The sequence below is a fragment of the Sinocyclocheilus grahami genome, unplaced genomic scaffold (genome assembly GCF_001515645.1).
Source record: "Sinocyclocheilus grahami isolate Dianchi unplaced genomic scaffold, SAMN03320097.WGS_v1.1 scaffold861.1, whole genome shotgun sequence".
Classification (NCBI taxonomy): Eukaryota; Metazoa; Chordata; class Actinopteri; order Cypriniformes; family Cyprinidae; genus Sinocyclocheilus; species Sinocyclocheilus grahami.
This window is the reverse complement of record NW_015506040.1, coordinates 52,828-62,357: the sequence shown is the minus strand read 5'-3', so window position 1 is coordinate 62,357 and position 9,530 is coordinate 52,828. Positions and strand designations below refer to the sequence as shown.

At 46.7% G+C, this 9,530-nt stretch overlaps 2 pseudogenes; both read right to left on the bottom strand.

Annotated features, from left to right (window-relative positions):
• Window positions 1-5,611, bottom strand: part of LOC107563192 (E3 ubiquitin-protein ligase TRIM39-like) — a 7,072-nt pseudogene extending 1,461 nt beyond the window's left edge.
• Window positions 5,612-7,202: 1,591 nt separating this feature from the next.
• LOC107563184 (E3 ubiquitin-protein ligase TRIM39-like) lies at window positions 7,203-9,454 on the bottom strand (annotated as a pseudogene).
• Between the last annotated feature and the right edge of the window lie 76 nt (window positions 9,455-9,530).

The following is a 9,530-nucleotide window of genomic DNA, read 5'->3' as shown; positions in this document are numbered from 1 at the left end:
GATCAGTGTGTGGGCAATAAATCACCCTCCGGGGCTCTTTCGATCAGTACAGAGTCTGTGTTCTCATTCACCCCACGACATATGGTGGAGAATGCGGGCATTACAGGTGAATTGAGACACAGACCGGTACCGCCAGGTGGCTATAACGATCTCTGTGCTTCTTCTAGGAGAAACCGCTCTCTTTCCCCGGACATATGGAAGAAGTCATCGGCCGCCTCACGGAGCTCTCGGCCCGCCAGCAGCAGTTCACCGAGTGACTGGCAGCCCGGCAGGAAAATACTGACGGGGTCGTGGAACAGCTGCAGGCCAGCGTGGCGGGGCGCCTGCCCCTCCCGGAAGCGCCGGTCAAAGCGCACCAATACCTTGTCCGGTTGACCGAGAACGACGACATCGAGGCTTACCTCCACACATTTGAGATCATCGCGGCCCGGGAGGGGTGGGTCCAGGAAGAGTTGGCTCGCATCATCGCCCCCTTCCTCACCGGAGAAGCGCAGCGGGCCTATTATGCCCTGAGGGCACCCCGGAATGAACAGTATGACGAGCTCAAAGCCGAAATCCTAGCCCGGGTGGGCCTATCGCCCATGGGGGCGGCGCAACAGTTCTATCAATGGACCTATGACGAACGGCAGCCAGTAAGAGCGCAAGCTGCGCAACTGGCCCGATTAACGCTCCTGTGGCTTCTCGCGGGGTCCCCGAACCCGGACCAGGTAGCCGAGAAAGTGCTCGTCAATCGACTGCTACGGGCACTGCCCCGCCCGCTGAGGCGCCCGGTCAGTATGCAAAATCCCCAGGACATCCACAGCCTGATAGAGGCGGTTGAGCTGGCAGCGGCAACGAACGCCCGAGAGGCAGGGTGATGGAGCGGCGTCCGCTCGAAGGTGCACCGCGACCAGGCAGCAGACCGGCGGTCCCCGACTTTGCGGATGAGCCAATGCCCACAGAACCCCCGGCCCCGATGGCCCGGGCCTGGATGGCGGGGTGTTTCCTGCACTAGGACGGCCCCAGCAGGATGGTAAAACTGGAAGGGAAACCCGTACAGGCCTTCTTGGACTCCGGCAGTTCAGTCACCCTCGTTCAACCGTCCCTGGTACGACCCAGGCCCGAGCAGAAATCCCAGTTGCCGCTGACGTGTGTGCACGGAGACACCCGCTATGTACTGGCCCATACGGTGTGGATCTCAGCGGAGCCCGGGACCTGGGCCATCGAGGTGGGCATTGTGCCGGATCTCCCCGTACCTCTGCTCCTGGGACGGGAACGGCCGGAGTTCCAGAAGCTCCTCCTCGGACCTCATTTCGAAATACGCAATGGTCTGCTGTACTGTGTCGCCCACAGGCGGGGGGAGGACAAATTCCTCCTGGTCGTGCCTACCACCAAGACGGAGACGGTCATGGAGCTGGCACACGGCCACCCAATGGCGGAACACCTAGGAGCCGACAACACCGTCCAACACATCCGGGACCGTTTCCACTGGCCCGGGCTAGAGGCAGAAGTAAAACGGTTCTGCCGTAGCTGTCCCACCTGCCAGCAGACGTCTCCGTGCCGTCCTCCCCCCAGCCCGCTCATTCCACTACCCGTCATCGACGTGCCCTTCGAGCGGATCGGGATGGATCTGGTGGGACTGCTGCCGAAGTCTGCCCGGGGACATGAGCACATCCTGGTCATCCTGGACTATGCCACCCGGTACCCGGAAGCCATTCCACTTCGAACTGTTTCTGCTGGCCAGCCGCGTCGGGATCCCAAAGGAAATCCTGACTGACCAGGTTACCCCCTTCATGTCCCCGATCATGGCGGACCTCTGTCACCTCCTCAAGGTCCGACAGTTAAGGACGTCGGTCTACCACCCGCAGAGACGGATGGCCTGGTGGAGCAGTTTAACCAGACGCTCAAATGGATGCTGAAGCGGGTGGTGGCTGAAGTTGGGCATGACTGGGACCTCATGATCTCGTACGTCATGCCGTACCGGGTCATGCCGCTGGTTAAGGAACATCTCGTGACCACCCAGCGTGCCCAGCAACGGCTGTATGACCGGCCCGCCCAGGCCCGGGAGTTCCAGCCAGGCGATCGAGTGGTGGTACTGGTCCCGACAGCTGCGTGCAAGTTTCTGGTGACCTGGCAGGGGCCCTACACCATAGTGGAACGGATGGGACCGGTGACGTACCGGGTGCGGCAACCGGGCCGCCGACGGACGGAGCAAATCTACCCCGTCAACTTGCTCAAGAAGTGGGTTCCCTGGCCCGAGCAACTGGCCGTGCTAGCCCATACCGGGGCCCCAGTAGTGAACGTGGAACCGTAGCTGTCGGCGACCCAGAAAGCGGAGCTCGAGGCCCTGGTCAGTCAGTTCAGGGATGTGTTCAGTGAGACCCCAGGTAGAACTACCGTCATCGAGCACGAGGTCCGCACGCCACCAGGAGTCGTTCCTCCGGCAGCGGCCCTACCAGATCCCGGAAGCTCGCCGGCCGGCTATAGAGGAGGAAGTCAAGAAGATGCTCCAACTAGGCATCATCGAGCCCTCCCGTAGCCCGTGGGCCAGCCCCATCGTGATGGTTCCAAAGCCGGACAACACCCTCCGGTTCTGTAACGACTTCAGGAAGGTCAATCAAGTCTCCACCTTTGACGGCTATCCCATGCCACGGGTAGATGAGCTCTTGGACCGGCTGGGCAAGGCTCGCTACATCAGCACCTTGGACCTCACCAAAGGATATTGGCAGGTGCCCTTCTCCCCGGAGTCCCGGGAGAAGACAGCCTTTAGCACTCCCAATGGCCACTGGCATTACCGGGTGCTACCCTTCGACCTACACGGGGCACCAGCCACGTTCCAGTGGTTGATGGACATCTTGCTCCGGCCCCACCAAGCCTACGCTGCGGCTTACCTGGATGATGTCGTTATCCACTCTGAGGGTTGGGAGACTCACCTGGAGCATCTACGGAGGGTGTTGACGGAGCTCCGGCGGGCTGGCCTGACGGCCAACACCAAGAAGTGCCACCTCGGCCTCACCGAAGCAAAATACCTGGGGTACAAGATCGGAAGAGGGCTCATCATGCCCCAGGACAAGAAGGTTGAGGCGGTACAGAAGTTCCCACGTCCCGCCAACAAGACGCAGGTACGAGCCTTTTTGGGGTTGGCGGGCTACTACCGGTGTTTCATCCCTAACTTCTCTATAGCCTGCGCCCTGTCAGACCTTACCAAGAAGGGGCAGCCGGAGAGGATAGACTGGACTCCCGAGACCGAAGCCGCCTTCCATGCCCTCAAGACGGTCCTGATGTCCTCCCCGATCCTGCATGCCCCAGACTTCGGCTGCCCCTTTACCCTATATACGGATGCCGGTTTAGGGGCAGTCCTCTCCCAGCTCCGGGAGGGAGAGGAACACCCCATAGTCTACATCAGCTGGAAACTCTCCCCCGCGGAGCAGGTACGCCACCCTGGAGAAAGAGGCCGATCACGGGAATGCGGACGGTCTCTCCCGGGGCTGGTCCAGTTGGGCAGGTCTGGCAGGTAACCTAAAATCCCCCCCGTAATACCCCCACAACGAGTTGTGTGTTCCCCCACAGGACCAGGAAACACCGCTGCCACACTGATCACCGATGCACAACACCTGTGCGTGATGAGTGGCGCACCTGGAGCTCGTTCCCGCTGGCCTTAAAAGCCAGGAGAAGCGACACCAGTGGGAAGGCACCCGGAGCTCCAGGCGGACATTAATGCTTGTTTCTCCTTGTTCACAGACTCCGAAGGCACCCTGGGAGAGGGATCTGCACCACGGCACTTCACCCCACGAGCACCACACTGAGACGGGCACCGAGCACCATTCATCAAAGCACGTGTGATCAGTGTGTGGGCAATAAATCATCCTCTGGGGCTCTTTCGATCAGTACCGAGTCTGTGTTCTCATTCACCCCGCGACTAAATATATATATATATATAGTTGTAAGGTGCAATTAAGGAGCCAAGTACAACAGAGGTAAAATGAAGAAATGTCTTGAATTACTCATTAAAGGCCAGGGGTCTCCAACCCTGCTCGTGAAGGGCTACCTTACTGCAGACTTCAGAGATTGTCTTATTATTGAGATACAAGGGTCCGCAGTTCTACCACTGGAGAAAGCGTAACGGTCAACTTGAAACGTGTGCCTTACTAACCAATCACATCAGCGATTGACTGTCACACAACTTTGAAAAAAATTAAGTGATGCCTTGCACTGAATTTCTTTCAGAGTTGTATGACAGTCAATCGCTGTTTCGGATACCATAGGAATGAATGAGAAGTGCCGCAAATTGCTTCCTACCTGTCTCAAAAAGTCAGTGACTTCTCTTAGCAAAACTGCATTTTTTCAGTGTAAACGTTAAATCCAAAATGATTGTTTAATGGCAAACAAGATTAGCTGTTAGGCTGTCGATTCATTAATGATTAATTAAGTGATGCCATCCATTAAAAAGAAAAAACAGCTTCAGATTTCCTTCCCTGTGTAGCCCTGTTAAGCCCGAAACACACTGCGTGATTTTTGGCTGTTCCAGACGAACAACTGGCATTGTGAAAAAATCGTGATGATTTTTGTGATCGTGGCTCCTAATCGGTGATCTTATGTCGTACAGTGAAAAAGGTTCAAAGACCGCCAAAACTTTTTTAGAGTTTCCAAATTTGAGTTTTTTGAGTTTCCAAATTTGCAGTGGTTAATGTCTATCTGTGTCTATTCTCTATCTGTGTGCCAAATTTCATAACTTTCCCACAAATAGTTCTATGAGCTGCAGACAAAGTAGAAGAAGAAGAAGAAGGTGCTTGGCCCCTAATTAATTGACTTAATTTACAGTATCAAACAAAAGCATTATTAGATATTGTATATCTTAAACTCACTTTTCCGAGTTCTGTGAAGTATATAATGTCTTGAATCTTCTTGTTTTTGTCCTGGATCATCTGCTGCACATCTTTCTGTGTCTACATTAGCTGACTATACAGACAAGCAGGAACACACAAATACATTTGATCACTAAATATGGATTTTCCATCTTTTGACAAAATATATAGTTAAAGGTTATTGAAGTATTTTTTTAAAATATTGATAGGAACTCATGCCTTCTTCTCTTTACTCTCCTCCTCTAGAGGAACAGTGTTGTGAGTCTTGTGGTCTCCATCAGTGCAAAACACACACACATACGTCTGATCATCTCTACAGAACAGCTCCAGAGGTCTCTCGTGTTTCTGGCATATATAGTCCTTCATATTCTCCACAGGGTCCATCAGTTTGTGTTTCTTTAAGCTCAGGACTCTCTGATGAAGATCCAGGTGAGTTTTACAGTAAGAGGCCTGACACAGCAGACAGGATTTCAGGGCTTTATGCCTTCTTTCATCACAGATGTCACAGAGAACTTCAGATTTACTCAGACTGAACTTTTTCTGAAAGGGCTGCACAACCTCTCTAAGTGTTGATCTTGAGGTCAGGTCTTTTTACTGAATGTTTCTTTACAGAATGAACAGTAGCAGTTCTGACTGTTGTCCCAGCACTGGTTCAAGCAGCTCTTACAGAAGTTGTGTCCACATGGAGTGCTGACTGGATCAGTGAACACATCCATACACACTGAACATTTAAGCTCATTAGCTAGAAGACCACTGGAGGATGACATAGCTGAAAAGAAGAGGAATAATCAAAATGTATCACCTATAGCTCATGTCTGCAAATATTGGATAATATACAAATAACATTGTACAGGAACCAAAACAGGAATTAAGTATCATTGCAAATAATGTCTAGATTGTACAGTTTTTATTATGACTTGCTTTATTCAATAATCATTTTAGTAATTGACTTACATGGAGGGTTATCCCTACTGCCTCTGTATTTCCGTGATCAAATTATTTCTGCCATTGCTTTTCTTTTCTTTAAGCCTCATCAAGTTTAAATATTTATGAATTCAATTAGACATGCTTTTTTCTATCAATTTCATATCATTTTAGGGCTCTATAATTTCCTCAATGTGTAACCCAGTCATAAAAATGGAATTTACTGTACATGGAGTGTCACAGAATTTGGCAAATTTAGGATGAATAAATTAAAAGTAGGGGTATCAAATCATGATACAAACGAGTGTCTGTGAAGATTCACTTCACCAGCATTTCACTAATTCATTTGAGAAAAACTATCATTATACCATATACACAAACTGAAAGGCCTTCATGACAACCCGTCACAATGGAAGAAATTATAACATACTATTGTAAGTAGAATATTCTTCTCAAATTAATACTATAATTAATAATTAATTGACACTCACCGGTTTTATAAATACATTTTAAATATTAATAAATACATTCCAATAAAAAGTTAAAGATTTATGAATTCAATTAGACTTTTTTTTCACTTTCAAATGGAATTCTGAAAAATTAAAATAGTAAACATTGAATTTGGGAACAATACAGAAATCGAGAATTAATAAAATGTATTTCATTGACCCCTAGAATGTAATTATTGTTCAACTTGTTAAATTATATACGTTTTATGATTTCAATTGATTAGACATGCTTTCTGACTACTACAACTTATTTTAACCATTAAAACTAGAAGAGAGAGAGAGAGAGAGAAACTAATTCCAGAAAAATTTAAATGAAAGTTCCAATGTCAGTAAAAAATTATGAGGGTCCTTGGAAAATTGGCCTAAAAAAAAGTTTGAGAACCCCTAAATTTTTTTTAAATTATATAGTTAAAAAAAAAAAACTACTAGTTTACCACCAAACGGATCAATGTTTTGATAACGTTTTAATGACAACCAGTATCACTGTACACTTCAACCACTCTATCGCTTTTGACTGGTGTGCTAAGTGGTTGCAGGTGTCCGGGATTAATAATCAGGTGATTGTGAGCGGGTGTAGGAGGCTGATTCGGCTGGTGAGGCAGGTGTTTCCGTGACATTCATAGGGGAGATCAGGATTGTTGTAAAACTTTTTGCTCTAAACGCCATATTCTTTCAGTTATGTTTTAATCTGTGTACTCATGTACTGATCCAATTATTATGCAGAAATTTACAGGACATTCTCAAACATTTAAATTTTTTGTAGAATTTTACAGATTATGCATAATAACAGATTTTCAAAGACATAAAACATATTAACATTTTCTCATTTGGCTAATAGCAGCTGCATACAACATATCCACCTTTCAGAAGAATATGTATTGCACCGCTTTTTTTTTCATTGTTTAGTTCATATAGTATCTGGGTTGTAAATTCATTCATTGTAATTAACAGGTGAGATGATCATTGGTGCTGAATCTTTACTAGTACCATCAGGAAAGGGGCAAAAATATGAATATAGTCTATTAGTGAAAGACTGAGCTGTGAAAGAGTAGATATGAGATTTGGACTCCACATCATAGGAGACCAGACCTTCCTCATAATCCACAAACACCCCCACCTTCTGTGGCTTCACTCTCAGAGAGAGATAAACACAGGGATCAGCACAAGCCCAATATTCATCCCCATTCCCCAGAGCCACAGTCCAGAATCCATCCTGAGGACTCGCTCTGATCTTTCCCTTCTTGTTAATAGATTATCTGGCCACTCCTAAATCCCACTGACTCTTTCCCTTCAGCTGCACTTCAAAATAAAATCTACCTGACAAGAATCCCTCTTTTCCCAGGACAGAGGCACTGTAATTAAACCGCTCTGGGTAATCTGGGAGCTCATGCTTAATGTCTCCATGTCTCTCTTGTTTCCCATCATTAGACAGGATGAGTTTTGGATGAGCTGTATCAGGATCCAGAGTCACATCCACTGAGAGAGAAATCAGAGAATACATTTTAACAAAGGAGTACATTTTAACAAAGATCTCCATATGCTTGGCAGAATAAATGTAAACTATCACTATATTATGTACTGTATGTGACGAGTAAAAATCACACATTGTACCTGCATACTGCTGCATCTTCCTCAACACTGTGAAGTCAAACAGTAATAAAAAGATTTTCTAATTTTGTAAACAAACTGTTGAATGTCTCATACGTAATTTGACAAATTCTATCAATAGCATCTAATGATCTGTGTGGTGTATTTGATATTGACCTACCAGTTTTACGGAGTTTCTGGTCTAGGGTTTCCTGCAGTTGAGTCAGAGCTCTCCTCAGAGTCTCCACACTCACATCAGTGTTCATACAGATCTCAGGCCAGTTCCTGGTGTGTGGAGGACTGCACAGGGATGGATCAATCTACAGCAGGAGAGAGGAGAAATCCCTCAGCATGAGGAGTGTGTGTTGTCCTGTAATGAGAGCAGACAGAGAGACCTGTAGGAGCTGGAGGTGATCCTCAGTGTGTAAGAGATGATCCAGCTCAGTGTTTCTCATCTTGAGCTCAGTGATTTCCTGCTGCAGCTCTTGAACGAGCTCTTCATCCTGTTTCTCTGCTGTTTTCTGCTTCTCCTCCATCATCTCCAGCAGCTCAGCCTGACATCTTTTAATAGAGCACATCAGATCACTGAAGAGCTCAGCATTAGCTGCTTTCACTCGCGCTGTGCTTTTCTGAAAAAGTTATTTTAAAATAATTTGCTTCATTTACAGTATCAAACTAAAACATTATTCATTAAAGATTTAACATCTTCAGCTCATGGTTCTGAGTTCTGCAAAGTATTTAATGTCTTGAATCTGTCCAGGATCCTCTGCTGCATGGCTTTCCGTGTCTTCATTAGCCGAATCTATAGAAACATTTGATCACATCAACATCTTCCATCTTCTGACAAAAGATCTAGTTGCATTATTTAAAATGAGGTTATTGGAATAAGTTTCAATGTTGTTAGTAACTCTTGCCTTCTCTTTACTCTCCTCCTCTAGAGGAACAGTGTTGTGAGTCTTGTGGTCTCCATCAGTGCAAAACACACACACACACGTGTCTGATTATCTCTACAGAACAGCTCCAGAGGTCTCTCGTGTTTCTCACAAATATAGTCCTTCATATTCTTCACAGGGTCAAGTAGTTTGTGTTTCTTTAAATAGATTTTGTGATGAAACTCCAGGTGAGTTTTACAGTAAGAGGCCTGACACAGCAGACAGGACTTCAGGGCTTTCTTTTTTCTTTCATCACAGATGTCACAGAGAACTTCAGATTTACTCAGACTGGACTTTTTCTGAAAGAGTTGCGCAACCTCTCTAAGTGCTGTGTTGATCTTGAGGTCGGGTCTTTTACTGAATGCTGACTGGATCAGTGAACACTTCCAGACACACTGAACACTGAAGCTCCTCAGCCAGAGGACCACTGGAAGCTGGAGCTTAAAACAAGAGAAATAATAAAAATGTATCACCTCTAGTTCAGGTCTACATATGTTATATCTTATATAAAGAATATTATTACTTGTACAGTAAAAAAAAGCAGAAATTAACTGTCATTGTATCATTTGCTTTATCCAATAAAACTTTTAGCGATTGACTTAGTTGGAGGGTCATCCATACTCTCCCTGTATTTTTGTGATCGAAAAAAATCTGCCATTGCTCTGCTTTTCTTTAGGCCTGGTCATGAAAAAAAAAAAAAAAAAAAGGGCCCAACCAATTTCATTTCCACACCT